This window comes from Rhodnius prolixus, unplaced genomic scaffold (assembly GCF_049639745.1).
Source record: "Rhodnius prolixus isolate KJV_2025 unplaced genomic scaffold, Rpr scaffold_7, whole genome shotgun sequence".
NCBI classification, from domain to species: Eukaryota; Metazoa; Arthropoda; class Insecta; order Hemiptera; family Reduviidae; genus Rhodnius; species Rhodnius prolixus.
In genome coordinates, this window is record NW_027411582.1 from 22582046 (window position 1) to 22605652 (window position 23607).

A 23607-nucleotide genomic window follows, 5' to 3' on the forward strand; every position below is an offset into this window, starting at 1 on the left:
CTCCAGTAATAAATTAAACCAAATGTTGTTACATTAATGAAATTACTATCAACTTTTACAAACAAATTCCCATACTGAATGAAATAACTCCAATTGGTTTCCACAATAAGTTGTTAGAAAGAATTCTTGAATAAAACATAGCCAATCTGAAAGTAAGTTCTATTTCAAAGATATAGAGGAGACCATTTTGTTTATATTGTTTTCTAGCAAGGACGTTGAAAATTGCTTATATATCTGAACCAGTGATATTTGTATGGAGCTCACAAATCAATTGTCTTTCTTGATGCTTCTGCTAGGAATATTTGATAACCTTATCTGAAAAATGAATATTGTTCTTTATTTTCAATTTGTATTACCTGAATCATTGGAAATTTACCTAATTTTTACTTTCTCTTACTGCTTTTAACAATAAATATTGCAACACTTGATGTTGTCCATTCAAACTAAAAATATTTAATTCTATCACCAAAAGTATAATTTGTTATTGTGTACAAATTTTGGAACAAACAGTGTATGATAGTGTTCGGAGCTTTTTAATAAAGAAAGGATTTTGTTTTCCAGAAACTATAACAAATTATTGATTATATTTAATAACCAATTGACATCGAGTCAGTTCTGAATAGTTGCTATAATCCGTATTACAGACATTTAAGTAATTTAAACATAATATTTATATTGAAAAATTGAGATTGATGGCACAACTTCGTTTAAGTTACAAAAAAATGGTAAAGTATATTTCAATGGGCAAAGATTTAATTTTAATAGTGATAAGGTATGTGAACTGTGCTCGTTGAACGAACCTGATGACATGGCTCATGCCATCGCAAGGTGTCCTACTCTTTCATCATATAGAGATCCACTTATTCAAAAATATTGTGGTGCTGTGAAGAGTTTTGATGAAATTTTTATAAATCTTCTTTGTTTTACGGAGCTAGATCATCTCAGTAAGTTCAATGATGTCTTTGTTTTCTGATAAAATATTTTTAAATTTAGAGGTATTTTTTGTTAGTATTTACAGTTTTTCTAAGTATAATTTTATTTACTATTCTTTCATTTTTTATTTTTTACTTTTATTATTATTATTAATTTGGTATTTGTTAAGATATTTTGTATTTATTTATTGTTTAATTAGGAAGATTCGAATTTTGGTTTTGTTTTTTATTAAGGTCACTGTAGTATTTTTTATTTTTTGTTTTGTTAATACCATTATGTACTTTTATTTGATTATTTTCTACTTCATTTTTTTAAATAGGTATGTATTTGATTTACTTATTTATTTTTTGTACTTGTCGAGGTCCATCTCCAACTGTGTACCCTAAAAAGGTTAAACCAGTGTATAAATAACCAATCTCCCCCCCAACTGTTTTGTGCAAATTAAAGTTACATTTGAATTATGTATATTATGGCCTGGATGTCCCAATGCCAGATACTCTAACCAAAAAGAAATCATGTTACAAAGCTATTTTGTTGACAGAAATGGATAAATTTTTTGCCTACTACGATACTACCCCTGTTTTTTTATAAAAAAAAAAATTGCATTCTCTGTAAATGTGTGTAAGTTCATTATTAAAATATCTTTTATCTTTGATTGAAGTCTGAATGGAAAGCATCAAAATGCCAGCGATTGGTGATTACATCATCTTTTTTTTACCTTTTACCTTTACCTTTGGAAGCTTACTGAATTCTCATTGTGTAACCTTTGTTTACATTGAAGAAGTTTTGTTACAAAAGTAGAAATAACATTGTTTTTATTCATTAATTCAGTTCATCAAGTTGGAGAAGTAGATTTTCTTTCATTAAATTTGTTAAATAAGCGGAATCTTTTTTTCTGTTTTTCAGTTAATCAAATTAACTTTCAAAAAAAACAACCTTGTTTTCGTTTTATTCCTGTATACTCTCGCCGTGAATTGTAGAGAGCGTAAGAACAGTTATTCAAACAGGTAATTTTTTTGGCAACCTACAGACTTTGCTAAGAAGCATCAAACTTATTGTATTGTGCTATTTAATAAAAATGCTCGATTTTTTTTTTACCTCTTTAATGATCTGTTGTGGCATTAATTAATTTCTTTAGCTTTTTTAGCTAAGGCATCGGTTTTAATTTCGTTTTTTCCCCCTAATATTGCACCATCCATTTATTTTATTGAATGCCCCCCTGAGCTTGCCACGGTTTAATCGTTTGCATGAGGGGACAAGTGTCACTTACTTTAGGAACTAAACAGGGAAATTACTGCTCCCCAATGGGAATGCTTCTTCAGTAAACATTTGAATGTTTCACACTGTTTTTTTTAAAATAAAATCATTTACAAAATTAAAAAATATAAAGAACGATAAAAATGTTAAAAGTAGAAAACAGTTGATTTAATTTTTTTTAAAAAACAGTGTTAATTCGGGAAAACATTTTAGCAAACGAAACCTCAATTTGCTCAAACTGGTATAAATGTGGGAGTTAGTAAACAAAGTGTAAACTTCACCTGATTGTACCGTCCAATTCTTGTATATCAGCCTTTCCATTGGTAAATATGAATATATATATGTTTTGTCCAATTAGATTTAACTGTTAGGCGAAAGTTTGACTGAACAGTTCGACAAGTTGATAGTCATTAATGTTATTTATAATTGAATTTTGGATTTTTGCGATCAATAAACCATAACTTTTTGGTAGGACCTCCATTACAATATTACTGAAATTCACTCTAGTGTAAAGGTCAATAACAAAACCACAAAATTGTTATTGTTACGTATATACCACTTCTTGACCTCTTGGCTAATGTAGTTAACGCAAGGTTTATGGTTTCGTTTTATTGAGGAATCATACACCAATTATCTGGGACTTCACGAATGATTAGTGCTGTGTAGAGATTAGCAGTGTGATACTTCTAGCTGAATCAATTGTAGTTAATGCACTAGGAATAAATAATCATCGCCTATGTGGATATTAATGATGATGCTTAATTGTCCGTCATCCTATTCCACGAATAATCCTTGATGACTAGCTGAGTAAACTTACACTTTTAGACCCAATGCTAAGTTTTGATACTTAGGGTGTTCATTTTAAGACGGCACAAATGCATTTCATGCCTAAACGGTTAATCTGAGCGAAAAATAATAGAGGAAAAATTTGTTGCCCGTCACCTATAGTTTCAGAATATGTGACTTGATTTTAGATTCCTGCCTGTATACGCGGCTGACGCGCAACTAAAAGTGAGGGTTCGCAGTTGACCCCCATTTTCAAGTATTCAGTTTTAAATAGTATAAAAAGTTATGAAAGAAACCGGAAACCGCAATTCGATATCTTCAAAATTAAAGGTGCTAGGCCATTTAAAAATCTGGTATTTATTAATCATATTTCAATTTTTTAACTTGTTATCAAAGAGAAAGAAGAGCACGCGATAGGTCATTTTTATGTATTTTTTCATCCCCTTTCTACTAAAAATATTGCCAAGGCAGTAAAGCTAGTATTTTTTTTAATATCAGGGAAATAAGTAGTTTTCCGAGTGATTTTTCTAAGAAAAATCAAATGTTAAGAGCTTTAGATGTTCTCAAGCATACACAAAATGGCTAAAAATTAATTTTACATCTGTTACAAACAAGAAGGTTTAATAATTATTTGGTAATTTTGGGAGAGTTGCGTTTAATTACCAAAAAAAATTGGAAACCTCCTGCCACATATTTAAGTGATCAATATCTTTCATGTAAAGGATCAAACTTATTCCTTAATTTATCAAATAATGCACTTTTTACGCAGCTTGTGCAGCATGTACTGTGCTTTCAAAGGTGCCTCCTCTGGCTCGCAAGCCAGATTAGCCAGGTGGTTATCAACTGCTCTCTGTACCTGAGGAGACTTGCGGTATCCGATTTCTTTCATAACTTTTTATACACTTTAAAACTGTGTATATGAAAATGGGGGTCAACTGCGAACCCTCACTTTTGGTCGCGCGTCAGCCGCGTATGCGGGTAGGAATCTAAAATCAAGTCACATATTCTAAAACTAGAGGTAACGGGCAACAAATTTTTCCTCTACCATTTTTTTGCTCAGATTAACCGTTTATGCATGAAATGCATTTGAGCCGTCTTAAAATGAACACCCTGTATAAATACCAGTATTTTTTTTTCGATAGAGTTAGTTTATGAAGATTTTATGAAATGGAGTCATAGAAATAGTCAATTTACGCTCATAATATTACCTTTTTAAGAGCGGTGGTAACGAAACATGAATCATGTAGTGTGCTACAAAAGTAAACAATAAATTTTCTCCTTAAAAAAAACAAACCATACATGGCAAAGTAACAAATACAAAGGAAGTACTTTAAGAAGCACTTCGAAGTGAGACAATAGAAGTTATAATTAGGTTTTGGTTTCGGTTTAAGAGGAACGTGGGTCTTCTTCGAACAATTGGGAGTCAACCTTAAGCTGGGAATAAATGCATTATTATTGGGAGATTGAGTGATGGTCTGTAATTGCCTGTCCACGTTTTTAATCCTTGATGACTTTTTCTGCAAAAGGCTATGTTTTTCGGTCTCCAAATTGTACCTTTAGACTCATGTCCATCAATCTGATCAGCAAACTGAGTTACTAGCAATGCCCATAGTTTAGTAACCACGCTATGGTACCTAAAGTGAGCCTACAGTATATGATATCTTAAAAAATATTAACTATACAAAATATAAAATAAATAAAATGTCAAAAACATTGATTACATTGTCCAAAACAGATGTTAAATTAAAATGAATCCTCTAGTGACGTTGCTGTATGGCGCGGGTGATTCTATTTTTATTTATATAATATAGGTGGCTGTGGATTTCTCTGTCATTCACACAGCATGCGCTCTCGTTGTAATATAACCTCCTTGTCAGTTGGGGCCTGAACACACCTACTCAAGCTTTCTGGCTGTCAGGCTAAACTCTTAACTCGGTGTTTATTTTTATCGTTTATTATTATTTTTTTTTTGTCTTCACTTTAACATTTCTAATGGCTAACATAAACGGTCAGATTTGTAAAAGCTAATGGCTCTCACTTGTTGGTTGTTCCTTCACTTATGAGAAGATTAATGCTCTAGCTCCTTGCTCAAATCTGCGGAAGGGCTTAAGTCATTCTGAACTGAATCAACTTCTAGTACCTAGCCAACGATACATTAAGAAACATATTTTTACTGTATTTTCAGCGTTTACACAGTACACAGTGTTTACAAAGGTGGTTGATCTGTGCATCTATTTGGTTTAACCGAATGGAAAGGTCTATTTACCCACTCATAAAAAGTTTGTTCACTCACTAGCAATATTGAATTTACCTTGCCTTTTTGGACACCAAGCTTCGATGAAAATAAGTTGTTCTTTCACAATGTTGGAAACAGGATGTGCAGGTAAACTGGCATTTTTTTATAATGAATCTTTGTCGTAGGTTGTGATTCGAATCTAAAGATGGTTTAGGGATGTCCACAGCATAGATTGTGTACATGGGTCCCCCAGTATGCTGTCATGAAGCACGCCAACGCAGATAGTTCTTAGTTCGAACAGAATAATAAGATAAGATAAATGCAGTCCTTTTATAATTCTTCAATAAATGTATGATGTATTTGTTGAAGCCACCTTATTTTTACATTTATCGATTTTGGATGTCCGTATAATCTTACATGTTGGACCAGTGCTGTTCACTTAACAACTACTAGCGCTTTCTAGTCTGAATTTTGTTCACTAAATTACTGTAGATTCATATATTGAAGCTTCCCAAAAATTTATTACTATCTTACAAACCAAATTCTACAAGTTTTTTTTGGGTAATCGCGATTTTCTTAATGTTATAAAAATATTATCTAATCACTAACTTTTTCATTTAGCAATTAATTGTGAAAATAAAGGATAGAATTTGCCAAAAGATTGTTGTATATTATTCAGCATTTACTCAAGTTATTCCATATTAAAACCAGCAAGTCAGAGAAAAGAATCAACTGCATTACATACGAGGGGGTACCCAAAAATAACCGGAATTGCGTTGCCGCGCATGGAGCTTATGTAGTACGCATTTCTGCCGCTAGACGTGTATAGCGCAATTCCTTGCCAGTTCAGTCCTGCCTGTGTTGTCTGCCTGGCTTGTTCTGTTCATCTGCAGTGATTGTTTTTACCAGCGCTGTTTTGTTCTTTTTTCGTTTTTTATGATGGCAAGTTTAAGTGAACAACGTGCAGCTCTGAAATTTTGTTTTCTACTCGGCAAAAATGCTGCTGAAAGTGTTTTAATGTTGAAAACAGCTTACAAAGATGACGCTATGGGAAAAACTCAAGTATACGAGTGGTTTACTCGGTTTAAAAATGGCGACATGTCGATTGATGACAAACCTCGTTCTGGACGGCCATCAACTGCCCGAATCGACGAAAATGTTGAAAAAATTCGAGAGCTGGTGTTCACAGACCGTCGACAGACAATTGATCAACTGTCAGAGAGTAGTGGGTTATCTTGGAGCTCGGTTCAGCGAATTTTAACGGAAGATTTGGGGATGAAAAGGGTTGCTGCCAAGTTTGTTCCTCGAGTTCTGACTGACAATCAAAAAGAACATCGAGTTGAAACATGTCGTGCTTTGAAACAACAGCTTGAAACTGATCCAGACTTTCTGTCAAAGGTCATTACTGGTGATGAGTCATGGTGCTATGGTTATGACCCAGAAACAAAGCAACAGTCGAGCCAATCCAATGGAAAACGTCATCTTCACCCTGACCAAAAAAATGTCGTCAAGTCAAGTCAAACATCAAAACAATGCTGATTTGCTTTTTTGATGCCAAAGGCGTAGTCCATTCAGAGTTTGTCCCCCCAGGTCAGACCGTCAATCAAACCTTGTATTTGGAAGTTTTGAAAAGATTGCGCAATAGTGTTCGCCAAAAAAGACCCGATTTGTGGCAAACAGGAGACTGGTTCTTCCACCACGACAATGCACCTGCACACACAGCCATCTCTGTTACACAGTTTTTGGCTAAAAATGGCATGGTTCCGCTGCCCCACGCACCTTACTCGCCTGACCTGGCTCCGTGCGACTTTTTCTTATTTCCACGCATGAAAAAGGGCATGAAAGGTCACCGATTTGACAACATTGAAGAGGTCAAGAAAAAAACGAAGAAGGAGCTGTCAGCCATTTCTAAAGATGACTACAAAAAATGTTTCGAACAGTGGAAGCACCGGTGGGACAGATGTATTAGTTGTAATGGAGAGTATTTTGAAGGGGATAAGGTTGTTCTGTAAAAAATTTGTAAATAAATAGCTTTTAAAAAATAATTCCGGTTTTTTTTGGGTACCCCCTCGTACAGGGTGACCAGAGTTATATGCTCCACCCACTTTTTTTTTTAAACGGCGGGAAATTTCGAAAAAATAAAAAACACGTATTTAATCATTTTTAGTCTAGTTTATTTTCAGTGATTGACCCATTTTTTTAAACCCCTGTATCTCGAGATACAGCATCCAACTTTTGTTTTTCAAATGGAACGTTATATTTTTTGTTGCATATTTTTGTAGTATTTGAGCTCCTAAAAACAACAAAAAAAATTTTTTTTTTAAATCGGTTAGGTTTTTCAAAAGTTATGGTAATTTAAAATATGAAAAACAAATTTCAGTTTATTGTCAAAATTACTTTATTTTCTTTAAAGAATCTGTTCAAACTGGGCACAACCAACGGATAGGCAAACCAAAACTCTAGACTCCCACGCTTTGCTTGTAGCAGCACTTATGGTGGCGAAGTCAAGGTCTAAGCAGGCTAGAGTTATTCGACGTTCAGGTTGTTTTTTTTCTACAAACGTTTGGTGTGGAGTTTTAGGAAATCAACTAATCGGCCCATACTTCTACAGAGAGAACTTAACTGGTGCAAGGTATCTAACTTTTTTTGAAGAGACATTTTGCCAGTTCTGCTTGAAGATGTTCCTCTACAACGTCGGCTAGATATTTATTTTCAACAAGATGGTTGCCCGTCACATAATGCGAGAGTTTTTCGAGGTTACCTGGACAGAAATTTCCATGAAAAGTGCTTAGGGACTCATTGTCCCATCCAATGGCCACCTCGATCTCCGGACATAACTCCAATGGACTATTTTATGTGGGGATATCTAAAAAAATAAAAGTGTAAAGTATCCTTAACCCGTGGTTTCTGTCGATGATCTGAAACGTCGAATAACTCTAACCTGCCTAGATCTTGACTTCGCCACCATAAGTACTATTACAAGCAAAGCATGGGAGTCCAGAGTTTTGGCTTGCCTATCCGTTGATTGGGCCCAGTTTGAACAGATTCTTTAAAAAAAATAACGTAATTTTGACAATAAATTGAAATTTGTTTTTCATATTTTAAATTGCCATAACTTTTGAAAAACCTAACCGATTTCAAAAAAAAAATTTTTGTTGTTTTTAGGAGCTCAAATACTACAAAAATATACAATAAATATAACATTCCATTTGAAAAACAAAAGTTGGATGCTGTATCTCGAGATACAGGGGTTTAAAAAAATGGGTCAACCACTGAGAATAAACTAGACTAAAAATGATTAAATACGTGTTTTTTATTTTTTCGAAATTTCCCGCCGTTAAAAAAAAAAGTGGGTGGAGCATATAACTCTGGTCAGCCTGTATATGAAAAACAGTATGCTTCAAAAGAGAAGGTTATGTTAAACATTTCAAGATCAAGTGGTAATGAAAATGAAACAGTGTAAATAATGCTGGATAAATCTAGCATTATTATTATAAATGCTGGCGAAGTCAAGATCTAGGCAGGCTAGAGTTATTCGACGTTTCAGATCATCGACTGAAACCACGGGTTAAGGATACTTTACACTTTATTTTTTTAGATATTTTTTGTAAGCATTAATTCCACATCATTGATTGTTAAAATTTAATTTAAATTTGTGTTCAGTTAATTGCTTAAAGAAAGGAGTGTTTTTGTATTACAAAAGTAATTGTAATGTATCAGCAAAAGAATTTGTTCAATTATTAAAACTGTCCGGTAGGTCAGTTGTATAAGGGTTGATCATCAAAAACTGCACGAAAAAGCGTAACGTTGAAAAACACCCAACTTTGACAATTTTTTTCTCTTCTTCTATAAAAGATAAACTTCCCAAATTTTCTTTAAAATGTAGGGCAAATCCTCCTTTATAGCTGTAATTTTTTGCAACAACCTAGATTAGATAGATTTTGAGAAAAAAGATGCTGAAAATGAGCAAAAACGGCATTTTCAAAAATTGTTCTTGTTGTTGTTCTTCTTGTAGTTACCCTTTTTGTAAACAACGTAGCGCCTAAACGCGTGAACCGATTTTCATGAGTGAGGTGTCATTCGATTCGGAATTTTATGTAGATGTGCCTTTTGGGGGTCTCGACGCTGTACATCGAATGGGAGAGGAGTTAGCCCCCTTTATGTAAGGCCCCCTCCAAAATTATTATTACTAATTACTCTGTAAATCTTGGCCCGATTTTGATAAAATTTGGTAGGGTGATAGGGTTAGGGCTCCCCTACGTAACATTAAAGCGACGATCAGCTCTTACACTTTTTAAGGGGAAGTATAGCAATCGTTGCAAATTATCGACACGTGAACCAATTTTCATGAATGAAGTGTCATTCGAATCGAAATTTTGTACAGATTTGCACTTTGAAAGTCTCGACGCCGTGCCTCATAAGGAGGGGAGTTTGCCCCACCCAAATAAGACCCTTTCTAAAACTATTATTACCAATATTTCTATAACGCTTAGTCCGATTTTGATAAAATTTAGCAAGAAGAAGTGGTTAAAGCTCCTCTACGTGGCTGTGAAGTGTCATCATGCTCTTACACCTACTAAGAGGAAGTACTGCAATCGTTAAAATTTTCAATGAGTGAACCGATTTTCATCAATGAATTGTCGTTCGATTCAAAATCTTTGCCTTTTCGGGAGAAGTACTGTAATCGCAGTTTATTTTTCTTACTCCTCTTAAAGGGAAGGACTGAAATCGCAGTTTAATTTTGCTATTTACATACAAATACCTTCCTATTTTATTCAAAACGCTTTCTCAAAAAAATTGTTATTGAGGATGGTTTGGGGACCGCAACTATAATCATTCTTTAAAAAGATCTCTCCAGTGGTAGTAATTCCGACTTAACACTTTTTCAGGTTATAATGATAGAATAGCTTATTCCAAATTTTAAAAAAATCTGTAAAGCAGACGTAACTTTGCAAATAGACAAAAAGGAAAATCTATTCAAAAGGTACAAAAATCTCCTTAACAAAAACTTACAGTTTTAAAAGTTAAGTATAAGGGTTGATTAAACGCCAAAAGGTACACAAATTAATACTTCATTGATATAATTTAAGTAATTTTACTGCATTAACTTTTCCTTCACATTTTTTAGAATTTATTAGATGTCACAGACCCTTATGCTGGGCCAGTTCATTCATTTTCTTTTTCTTTTTTTTTATCATTTAAGACGCGTCAACATCTAAGGTTATTGGCGCCCGGAGCTTTTTTCAGTGCACTGCCGGCCTCCGGACAGTGTTCTCTCGTTACAGACAACACTGTCCATCACCCGGACAGTGAGATGTAAGAAGCTCTTAGAAAGAGAAAATCTAAGGGTCTGCAGCTGGATTCAAACCCGGAACCTCCACGTGGAAATCCAATACGCTAACCGCATAGCTAATCCTTTCCCTTTATTTATTCATAATATTTTATTTTTTTTGTTATAATTATGATAAAATGTATATTATATCTTTGTAATTAAATAGGTACTTTATTTTAGCTTTATTCCAAATTGTTCTTCTGATTTATCTTTATTATGCTCTTTATTCTGAGAAGTCACATATATGTATGTACAAGCACGTTAAAGTAGAAAAAGGCAAAGGCAGAGTCGGCTACTATTTAAATTTGAATCACGGATTTAAAATAATATTTCAGTCTAGAATTCGTCTTTCCGAAGTATTTGTGAGCACAAATAACGCGTAGGTAATATCAAGTAAATTATTCAACAATAATTATTCATTTCTCAATTGTAATTTAATGTAGTCCCTCTAATTTTACTTATAGTAAAATACTGGAATAATTATGTTAGCTGTCCTAAAAATATGCATATCTTATTTATCTTATATTCCAAATATATAACACTGTGGGAAGAATACCTAGATGGAGAATGTAATTGAAGAAAACTATATTATTTTCGATAAAGCCAGATAATTATTACCTATTATTATAAACGTTTGACTACTACATAAAATAACAAATACTTTAATCGAAGAATGAACTTAAACCGACGATTTTTATTTAAAAATAAAAATAAATAAATGAAATTATACTTAACATTTTAAACTGTAAGTTTTTGTTAAAGAGATTTATAATAATTGAACTTTTTATTTCAACTTTTTTAGAACTTCTGTGAAATTCACATGAATGTTTTTGAATGAAAAAAGAGGAAAAACTAGTGCTTTTCTTTTTTTGTTTTAATTTAATTGAATTAAGATGAAGCTTAATAGAAATTGAAAAAAAAAAGTGATTTAAGATAGGATTTATTTTTACTCTGTGTTACTAACGAAGACGGCTAAATGTTTTATTATAGTATCTATCGTTTTCTTTTAAAGATTTTTAGTTTGAGGGAAAAAAAGACGGACATCTACTTTCAGTTTTCTTTTTAGAGTTACTGAAATATTCAGCACGTGCAGCCAGATTTATTGGCGGAGTTCAAGCACCGTATTTACTTTCTTTTATTGGTTGTGAGATTGCCGTTGTTGGTATACGTATGATTTGACACAATATCGAGCATTTAGGCGTACATATTTTCGTAGCATTGATTTTTTTTTCTTCTTTTTATGTATGTGCTCGGTGTACTTTGACAGTGGTTGAATCATTTCGTAGGCATTGTGGTTTGAGAAGATATCTCAATGAATGTAGCAGAGGGTGAAACATCAATTCATCTTATAACAGATTCATTGGGATGTGAAATAATTATTAACAGAACTGGTTATGCGTTGAAGAGATTAGGATGTTTTCTCTACAAATTAATTAATGGAGGTTCGTTATATTTACTGTGAGTCTTAAGTGGATTATTCTTGGATCTTAGAAGCGATTGTTGTTGTTCTTGTGCAGGTTTTGTTTGGATGTAGCTACATTCGTCTGGCGGCTCTCATTGCTGAGGGCGCTTGGGCAAATTTTAATAATAATATTCAAGCACCAATAACCAAAAAATTTGGGCATGCCTTAAATTACAAGAAAGAGAGAAATATTAGAAGTTGATGCATCCCTCAGTTACAATAATGATAATTGAATTGTAAATGAATAATAATAATACCAATAATAATAAGGGAAGGGATTAGCTATGCGGTTAGCTAATTAGGTCCCGGGTTCGAATCCAGCTGCTGACCCGTAGATTTTCTCTTCCTAGGAGCTTCTTACAGCTCACTGTCCGGTGATGGACAGTGTTGTCTGTAACGAGAGAACACTGTCCGGAGGCCGGCAGTGCACTGGAAAAAGCTCCGGGCGCTAATAACCTCAGCTGTTGATGCGCAAAAAAAAAAAATAATAGGGAAGGGATTAGCTATGAGGTTAGCATACTGGACTCCCACGCGGAGGTCCCGGGTTCGAATCCAGCTGCTGACCCGTAGATTTTCTCTTCCTAGGAGCTTCTTACAGCTCACTGTCCGGTGATGGACAGTGTTGTCTGTAACGAGAGAACACTGTCCGGAGGCCGGCAGTGCACTGGAAAAAGCTCCGGGCGCTAATAACCTCAGCTGTTGATGCGCAAAAAAAAAAAATAATAGGGAAGGGATTAGCTATGAGGTTAGCATACTGGACTCCCACGCGGAGGTCCCGGGTTCGAATCCAGCTGCTGACCCGTAGATTTTCTCTTCCTAGGAGCTTCTTACAGCTCACTGTCCGGTGATGGACAGTGTTGTCTGTAACGAGAGAACACTGTCCGGAGGCCGGCAGTGCACTGGAAAAAGCTCCGGGCGCTAATAACCTCAGCTGTTGATGCGCAAAAAAAAAAAATAATAGGGAAGGGATTAGCTATGAGGTTAGCATACTGGACTCCCACGCGGAGGTCCCGGGTTCGAATCCAGCTGCTGACCCGTAGATTTTCTCTTCCTAGGAGCTTCTTACAGCTCACTGTCCGGTGATGGACAGTGTTGTCTGTAACGAGAGAACACTGTCCGGAGGCCGGCAGTGCACTGGAAAAAGCTCCGGGCGCTAATAACCTCAGCTGTTGATGCGCAAAAAAAAAAAATAATAGGGAAGGGATTAGCTATGAGGTTAGCATACTGGACTCCCACGCGGAGGTCCCGGGTTCGAATCCAGCTGCTGACCCGTAGATTTTCTCTTCCTAGGAGCTTCTTACAGCTCACTGTCCGGTGATGGACAGTGTTGTCTGTAACGAGAGAACACTGTCCGGAGGCCGGCAGTGCACTGGAAAAAGCTCCGGGCGCTAATAACCTCAGCTGTTGATGCGCAAAAAAAAAATAATAATAGAAGGGAAGGGATTAGCTATGAGGTTAGCATACTGGACTCCCACGCGGAGGTCCCGGGTTCGAATCCAGCAGCTGACCCTTAGATTTTCTCTTCCTAGGAGCTTCTTACAGCTCACTGTCCGGTGATGGACAGTGTTGTCTGTAACGAGAGAACACTGTCCGGAGGCAGGCAGTGCACTGGAAAAAGCTCCGGGCGCTAATAACCTCAGCTGTTGATGCGCAAAAAAAAAAAAATAATAATAGAAGGGAAGGGATTAGCTATGAGGTTAGCATACTGGACTCCCACGCGGAAGTCACGGGTTCGAATCCAGCAGCTGACCCTTAGATTTTCTCTTCCTAGGAGCTTCTTACAGCTCACTGTCCGGTGATGGACAGTGTTGTCTGTAACGAGAGAACAATGTTATGGTTAGTCACTCTCTTCACTTGAGAGGAGATCACGAGACCACTGTCTTTTAAGACGTCTTGTCCGGGTTATCAGGAAAAGTTCTAGAAGAAAGATTTTGAGCTAGAGGATTTATATGAGATTGCAGGCTGAAGTGTATCTTGTTTTAGCAACTTGGGTGACAAAATGAATGTTAAGGTCAGTGAGTATAGTCAGATTGGAGACATAAAATGGAGCGTTTACGATAGTTCGAAGTATTTTAGATTGAATCCTTTGGAGATTGGAGCGTTTGGTTGAACCCCACAGCTCTATTCCATACGCCCAGATGGGTTTCAAAATAGATGTATAAATCAGTCTTTCGTTGTCCAGAGAGAGTTTTGATCTATCGTCTAAGAGTCTTTTAAGTAGTCGATAGCGTCTGTTTAGTTCTGTTCTTTTAAGACTAGTGCGGAGGTTCCAAGAAAGTCTTCGGTCTAAGTAAAGCCCAAGGTAGCGGGCAACGTTCACTACTGGTAGAGGTGTTAGGTCATAGAATACTCCAAAACTAGGCGACCTAATGTATATAATATACGCCCAGCATTAAAATACAATGTTAGGAACAGAAAATAAAGAATTTCCAGCAAAACTAATAAAGATTCTATTTTTCCTTTTTTTCTGAATCTGTACATCCAAAACTAGGCAACCTAATGTGTATAATGTACGTCTGACTTTAATTGCCACGTATGTAACCGAAAATATTTATACCGTTATTGTTGTTACTTTGTGCAGGCCACCAACTTTGAGGACATTGTGAATGGTGTAGAGGACTGCTGGAGCGGGCTGCATGTCTGATTGCCATGGATACACAAGCTGGTCTGGGTAAAGGATTTACTTGCACGTCTACCTGGCCTTGTCTAGTATAGTCGATGTGGCACTGATTATATACCGCCTTCCCCTTTGGTCCCGCTCAATATGCCCACACCTGGAATTTAATTAAAGTGGCGTACACTACACTAGAGGCTTATCCTTTGGTAAGTTAGTATTATTAAGTTGTTCACTCGTATACTACAATGGAGATTAAAAAGGTAATTTATTTTATCATTTATAGCGTTGCTACTACTTTCTATGATTGGATTTTTCGTTTTTCCTTACGTACTTAATGTAATATTTGTTGGAAGGAGTTGGTCCTTAGATATAAAAATAGTTAATTATTTATTGCATTACTAGTGACTTCTTCAAAGGCGTTTCGTAAGATTTTGTGTTACGTTTCATTGAAGAAATGTAAACGTCTATAAAGAATGTATCAAACCCCCCCCCCAAAAAAAACAACCAATTAGGAATAAGACATTATTTAGGGAGATCCATTTAAAACGCACCAATCGCTAATAACTTTTTAGGAAAGCAGAATTCCGGAAAAACCCACGAAGTAAACTATATGTTTTTTAAAGTCTAGTTTTCAAATTTTTCACCCCTGATGCTGTATCATCATTTTTGGCGGAGTTACGGTCAAAAATCTAATTAAGATTTCATAAGGACCACTGGTTTTGACAATGATTATGAAAACTACATAAAAAATTGTGAAAAATGCCGTTAACCTCGTTTCGATATCCCTAATATTAGTTGAGATATTTAAGATCAAAGTTACAATTTTATCTTATTCGTGATCGTTTTTCAATATTAATTTTCCACCAGAAATACACCAGTTTTGAGAGGTCCTCTGACTGCCAAAAAATGTTATTTGTGACGCAAAGAACAAAAATATTAATAATTGAAGATTTTAAAACATGTAGTATAGTGTAATGGTTGTGGGTGAATCAGGATAAATTTGTTTTATCATCAAATAAAAGCAACCATCACATCATTTTAAGTGGGAGATCCCCAGTTCGAATCCCGCGTTTGCAGTCATTTTTATTACTTAAAAAATCATTATACTTTTTTTAATAAATTGTAGTTATACACGGGATTTGAACTGGGGAACTCCCACTTACAAAGCCACGCTCTTGACCACTAGACCAACACCCGCCCATCACTGGCAAGATATTCTTACCGTAATCATAGGTCAAGAAGTCTTGCATACGGAGTACATTAAAATGATGTGATGGTAGCCTTTATTTGATGATAAAACTCATTTATCCTATTTCTCCCACGACCATTAAATATTTTGAAATATTCAATTATTATTTTTGTTCTTTGCGTCACAAATAACTTCTTTTTTTTTTTCGCAGTCAGAGGACCTCCCAAAACGTGTATTTCTGGTGGAAAATTAATATTGAAAACCGATCTCGAATAGATAAAATAGTAACTTTGATCTTAAATATCTGGACAAATATTAGGGATATCGAAACGGGGTCAACACCATTTTTCACAACTTTATATGTAATTTTCATAATCATTGCCAAAACTAGTGGTCCTTATGAAACCCCAATCAGGTTTTTGGCCGTAACTCCGCCAAAAGTGAAGCTACAGCATCGGGGGTAGAAAATTTGAAAACTAGACCAAAAAAAACATTTAGTTTACTTCGTGGATTTTTTCGGAATTCTGTTTTCTTAAAAAGTTATTAGCGATTGGTGCGTTTTAAATGGATCACCCTGTATACCATTAAAATTATAGTCAATAACGTATAGTTTTGCCTACCAAAATTGAACTAACATATGTAAATTAAGGGATTGTACTAACAATATTGCATTATCCTGCTCGTCGGCTAGAGCGATGCAATAAGAAAGAAGATATTTAAAAAACTCTTAAATGTCCTAAGACACTACCAACCTTGCTGAACAAGATATTGTGATTGGAGTGGTCCCAAGATCAGGAACAAAAACAATGCTGTGGGGGCGCCCCTCCCCAAAAAGAAAAAGTTTTAGATTTTCTTATAAATTTGGCGCTGAAGATTTGGGCCCTTGGTCAGTTCCAAAAAAAAAGTAAGATTGTAATATACTTCGATCCAACATTTGCAGTATTCAAGTCTATATTCCTAAACTCAAACCCGTTTAACGTGACTCGAGGTTATATAGAGTAGCACTAGATAATCGATGTCGGCAACTTGATTAAGTTGGCCAAACACCTTGAACTCGAGAAGTTTTTGGACGGACAAGTTCATCCAAATCTTTCATGTGGTAATTCATCCAATTGGGAAAACTTTTTTAATTTAATCTTGAAAGTGAAAGCTTTAAAAGAAAAAAAGAAAACTGCTAATAATAGCATCAAAAACTTACACATAATTAGTCCGGAAGGTAAATACTAACATTGTTATTAATGTTATTTGTTTTGCAGCTGAGTTTGTAACACGCAGAAAAGAGATGAATTTTTTACAGTTTCAGAACAAAGCTAATAGATTGAAATTCATGTGCAAAGAAAAATGACCACTCACATTCACTATTATTAGACCAAACAAACACTTTCGACTTCTTGACCGTATAACAATTCTAAGTTCACAATTTGAAAATAGCATGCTTCGTTTAGAAGCAGTAATTTTAAACAAAACTCAAATTTTATTAGAAACACTGCCATACAAACAACAATGTACACCTAAGTGAAGTCTAATATACGGTCAGATTTCTTCTAAAGAATGCTAGCTTTAGGTTAAACAGTCTGATAAATGTACACACTAGCAATTTCAAAACCAATTAAGACCAACATTATTATGTACGATAATACTTAATTGTACCGAAAGTGGCAGCACTGGCGATGCTTGCGTGATCTGTTGTCGTTCTTGAAAACTAAAGAATTAGGATTTTAAATAATTTTAATCATAATTTTGAAAAGTATTCTGTTTATTCCTACATACTCTGTTCTGTAATATACGTTTCCATGCACTTAAGAATAATTGTGTGAATTAATTGCCATTTAGCAATAAAGTTTTCACTTTATTTTGCAGCAATTTTCTTTAGCAAAACAATAGATCAAGAAAATAGATTTGATCTTTATTAGAGAAAGTTTTCTTAACAGTATCTTTGATGGAAAACTTGATCTTTCCGGAAATACATGAACCAGACTTTAAAATGTGCAAACATATCTTCTGAATTGATGTAAACAGTGAGATGGAAAGTCATCCTTTGTTTTTAATAATTGGTAGGAGTGTTTGTTAAATAGATTGGTTATGTTACTTTGAGGCTACAGCGGGGATGATTCTGTCAATCATTTGTCTAACTAAAAAGTCTTAACAGGTAACGATTGTAGTCTTCAGTTGTTGAAAGTATTGTAGAGACTAATTTAGCAACATAACTTTTTTGTAGAGTGTAAAACTAAACTAAACTTATCTACTGGGACATGGTGTGTATTTTTATTTTTCATTTGGACAACTAAGATTCAAATAATTGTTGGTGAGATTAGAGAAAACTTTTAGATTTAGAGCATATAACTTTTAACATTTAAATATTAATTTATTCAAGAAATACTTATTTGTCCAACTCTTATTTCTTTACTTTATCTAATTATCGTTTATTTATGCAATTAATTCATCTTTTTATACAGGGTGTTCATTTTAAGACGGCTCAAATGCATTTCATGCTTAAACGGTTAATCTGAGCGAAAAATGGTAGAGGAAACAATTTGTTGCCCGTCACCTCTGGTTTCAGAATATGTGACTTGATTTTAGATTCCTGCCCGCATACGCGGCAGTCGCGCGTCCAAAAGTGAGGTTTCGCAGTTGACCCCCATTTTCATATACTCAGTTTTAAAGAGTATAAAAAGTTATGAAAGAAACCGGAAACTGCAATTCGATATCTTCAAAATTAAAGGTGTTAGGCCATTTCAAAATCTGGTATTTATTAATCTTATTTCAATTTTTTAACTTGTTATCAAAGAGAAAGAAGAGCACGCGATAGGTCATTTTTATGTATTTTTTCATCCTCTTTCTACTAAAAATATTGCCAAGGCAGTTAAGCTAGTATTTTTCTTAATATCGGGAAATAAGTCGTTTTCCGAGTGATTTTTCTGAGAAAAATCAAATGTTAAGAGCTTTAGATGTTCTCAAGCATACACAAAATGGGTAAAAATTAATTTTACATCTGTTACAAACAAGAGGGTTTAATAATTATTTGGTAATTTTGGGAGAGTTGCGTTTAATTTACCCCCCCCAAAATGGAAACCTCCTGCCGCATATTTAAGTGATCAATATCTTTCATGTAAAGGATCAAACTTATCCCCTTAATTTATCAAATAATGCACTTTACGCAACTTGTGAAGCCTTCAAAGGTGCCTCCTCTGGCTCGCAAGCCAGGTTAGCCAAGAGGTTATCAACTGCCCTCTGTATCTGAGGAGGCACCTTTGAAGGCACAGTACATGCTTCACAAGTTGAGTAAAGTGCATTATTTCCCTCACTTTTGGTCGCGCGTCAGCCGCGTATTTTTTTTTTTTTTTTTTTTTTTTTTTTTTTTTTTTTTTTTTTTTTTTTTTTTTTTTTTTTTTTTTTTTTTTTTTAGCTCTACAGCCCTTGTAGGGCCCTGGCTTCCTTAGTAATTTTCCTCCAGTCTTCTCTCTCTTTTGCCTTATACCTCCATCGTGCTATGCCCAGCTTGGCAATATCTTCTTCCACTTCCTCAATCCACCTTCTCCTCGGTCTGCCGACCTTTCTTCTTCCTTCAGGTTTATTTCTGTACAACTTACTTGTAATACTATTCCTATCCATGCGCTCTACATGCCCCAGTCAGTCAAGTCTTTTCCCTTTAATTTCAGCTACTATGTCTGGCGACGAGTAAAGCTCACTGAGCTCCCTGTTTTTCCTAATGCTCCAAACTCCGTCCTTCAGGTTAGGGCCAAATATTTTCCTTAAAATCTTCCTCTCCCAAACCCTTAGCATGTTACTATCGCTCCGGTTCAGCAGCCATGTCTCTGATCCATAAATTACAACCGGCCGGATAATAACTTTATAGATATGGAGTTTGTTCTTACGTGAAATGGACTTTGACTTCATTATCCGGCTCAATGCAAAGAAGCATCTGCTACCTGCAGCCAACCTCTCTTGAATTTCACTTTTCACATCCCGCTGCTTTGTGAATATGGCTCCCAAATATTTAAATGTTTTAACATTTTCAAACTTATTTCCGTTGATGTTCACATAACTTAACCGACATATTCTGCTGTCAAACCTTGAAGCTAACATGTACTTGGTTTTGTCACAGTTTACTCGTAAGCCAACGGACTTTGCCTCTTTTTCTAACTGCTCATAGCTCTCCTCCAAAGCTCTAAAAGTCCTTCCAACTAATATGACGTCATCCGCATACGCCAAATACTGAATGGATCGTTCAAAGATCGTACCATTCGGGTTTACCTTAATACTTCTGATGACCTTTTCTAAACTAAGGTTAAACAATATGGTTGACAGAACATCACCTTGTCGCAGTCCTCTATTAATGTTAAACAGCCTTGAGCAGCCTCCTTGTACTTTCACTTTTGCTGATGAGTTATTCAAACACATCTTCACCAGATTGCTCAGTTTCATAGTGATACCAAACTCCTGTAGAATTTCAAAAATCTTGCTCCGAAACAGACTATCGTATGCTTGCTTACGCGTATGCGGGCAGGAATCTAAAATCAAGTCTCATATTCTGAAACTAGAGGTGACGGGCAACAAATTTTTCCTCTACCATTTTTCGCTCAGTTTAACCGTTTAAGCATGAAATGCATTTGAGCCGTCTTAAAATGAACACCCTGTGTATTATAAATTATAAAGAATTGCATTGTAAAATAATGGTAAGTTAATGTTGAACATTCAATAAATAATTTTTTGAAGACCCTAACCAAAGCAAATAAATATGTTTATTATTTCTCTAAAATGTAGAAGTAATTCAAATTTCAAAATTCATACAACGTAGTTTAAATATTTTCTCTTTTCGTGAAAACGAAACCACCGTGGACTGCATCTATACAAACGGTTGACATGGAATCCCCCATACTAGACTGAAAAGACAAGAAACTAACCAACGCTACAAAACTTCTCGCCAGACTACATGGCAAACGTTCGAAACTTAACCTACACAACAAAAGACTCTTATACCTGATGTTACTGCGACCTATTTGGGGTCATACGGCACAGAAGTATGGGGGGATCGACTAAGCGTTCCAACTCACTACGCCTCCAGACATTACAGTCCAAAAATACTACGAAAACTTCTTAACGCTCCGTTCTATCTTGCTAAAACTCGTTTCCTTAAAATTTCATTCCTCTACAGCAGCTCATCCTAACCCTCTCATATCATAGAACACCTATCTTCCTCCACATTACCAGGTAATCCTCTAAGGAGATTGAAGAGAAGATGGCCTCGTGATCTACTCTTATCGTGAGAGCAGTATAGCAAGAGCACGTTACTGGAGTGATACCGCTGGGTGCTTTCTCCACTCGTGATTTTCACGTATATTTTTTATCAGGTACCATATTTGCTTGTTGCAACAACTGTTGCAGTGGTAAATTACAAAAAAAGGTTTAAAAGTAACTTTTAAATAAAGTTAAATAAACCATAAGTGACTTTTTACAAAAAATCCCAATTGATGATATCGAAATCAACCTATGAACTGCAACACACACAATCTTGTAAAAACACAAAAATAACTTTTACTGAATTATTTTTTATCAAACTAAAGATAGCCATTTTAGTTCTAATGTTTTCCAGTTGATTTATTTGGCGCATTTCCCTTTCAGATTTTCCTTGCCAAATTCGCTGAGTGGGTATTTTCCTAGTAAGTTGAAGAGTGTTCATTTTTTATTTATGAACAACGCTGGTTTTTTATTTTCCTAAAAAGAACAAGATTTCCTTTATTATTTGTAACGTTGGCTTTTTGTATTTAAGTTATATTTTTTTAATAAGAATATATGCGCTTACGAAGAGATTTGTTACCCCTTCAATGTATGTTAGAATACATTTGTTACATTATTTTGTTTTATTTTTTTGGTATGCCCATAAGGAAAATATGAAATTTTATTACTTTAGTTTTTGTTTATATTCCAACAGGCATGCGTTTCCTCAAGATGAAGCGTAGTGGATTAGAAACGCCTCAAGATTAATGTTAGTAGGTAATTTACTGTAAAACTATAAATAGGGTTCATCTGGTTTCTTGGTTCTGGCAATGGATACACCATCTTTCAGTTTACACGCTGGGTGATGCTTTGTTCTAAAGCCTAAAAAATCCTCAATGAAGGAACCTTAATAATATTTCTTCGGGAGAAGGCTTTCCTCTAATGGCGTGAATTGCAAGAAGCAGAAGACGGCTTTCACAACACAGACATGAAGCTAAAGCTACACGTTTTCATCAAGAACAAATAGAACCCTACCAGCTCGGAGTGATTGAATACCCTAAAAAAAAATAAACATTAATGATGATTCCCCCAAGTACCAGAGAAGTTGGCGAAAAGATTAGCGGGAAATGTTGAGACAAAAACCCTAATCCACCAGTTTTTGGCACATTTCCAATACCATATGCTTCTCTTTTACTCGCATTGCATATCCGATTTGCTAAATTAATGTGGGCTATACGAGGTGTGGCTATTAAATAACGAGACTGATGCTGCTACAGAAGAACTATGCATGCGTCACAAATCCTAACGACCGACAGATGTGCAGCGTAAAGCCTTTTCTATTTCGATTGCAGCGTCTCACGTTTGTGTAAGAGGTGTTAGTTTCTTTTGCGCGAAAACATGATACTACACATGTAGTAGAGCAACGAATTGTCGTGAAATTTCACATCCAAACTTGGTAAAACCGCTACTGAAACTCATCTTTAATTAAAAGAAGTTTATGGTGATGAATGTTAATCACGTGCGCGAGTTTTTGAGTGGTTCAAGCGTTTCCAAGATGGCCGAGAAGACGTCGGATATGATGACCGCCCGGGTCGCCCTTCCACGTCCACAACGGATGAAAATATCGATTATAATTAATCAACATTACTACCGGTGAGGTGTTTGCTTAACTCCGTGAAAAAGGAAGGAAAAAAACGACCCGATTTGTGGAAGAACAAGTCACGGGGTTCTCCAACAAGACAACGCGCCGGCTCACACTGCATTGTCTATCAAGAACAGTTTCTAGCCAAGTACAACATCCCAGTTTTAAGCCAACCGCCTTATTCGCCTGACCTGGGGCCCCATCTGACTTTTATCTGTTCCCTAAAGTCAAATTAAAAGGAACACGATTTCAGTCCGTTGAAGCTGTGAAAGAAAAAGCGGCACGCGTCATGCAGGAGCTCACAGAAGAAAAAGACTTCCAGCACTGTTTCGAACAATGGTAAATTCGCATGGAGCGTTGTAGGGATAGGGGAGGGGTGTATATTGAAGGTGATATTAACTAAATATGTATAAATTTAAAATAAATGGTTTACAGCATAGTCTCGTTATTTAATAGCCACACCTCGTATTTGTCACGAAGAAATACTGAATTCTTTCTAATGGATTAACGCATTTTCAACGCTGACTCATTGGGTTTTCCGAATGAGGAATAAAGAAGCCCTTATAGTTAAATCCTTCCATAAAGTTGAGACCAACGATCTCTTAGATACTGTATATATTCCTGCAGCATCCATTTTTACTGCTCACTTCCATTGGGCCAAATACACCTTCCTTGAATCCTCCAAACCAATTTTTATTCTCTATTTCGGTTAATTTCATTTTTGTTTCTTCATCTATGAGACGTTTACTTCATCAATGTGAGGCACCTCGGTAGCCGAGCGGGTTAAGAGGCGAGATCTGCAAAGCTAATTAATATGCATTGTGGTACTGGGTTCGATTCCCGGTCTTTCAGTCCTTGGATTTTATTTAATGGTTAATAAAAGAAATTCACAGTAAAGTATGTTTGCTAGTCGCCTCCGTCCACGACACCTAATGT

The 23607-nt window shown here is 35.5% G+C and overlaps 1 protein-coding gene across 6 annotated transcripts in view; it reads left to right on the forward strand.

Moving 5' to 3' along the window:
- LOC141447201 (uncharacterized) overlaps positions 1–23607 on the forward strand; it is a 146223-nt gene that overhangs the window by 17537 nt on the left and 105079 nt on the right. For 5 of the 6 annotated variants that reach the window (XM_074114494.1, XM_074114493.1, XM_074114499.1 and 2 more), the window contains one exon: positions 14588–14829. The gene's annotated coding sequence lies outside the window, so the exon portion shown is untranslated. The remainder of the gene's footprint in view (positions 1–14587; positions 14830–23607) is intronic. The other variant, XM_074114495.1, reaches the window with a different exon arrangement.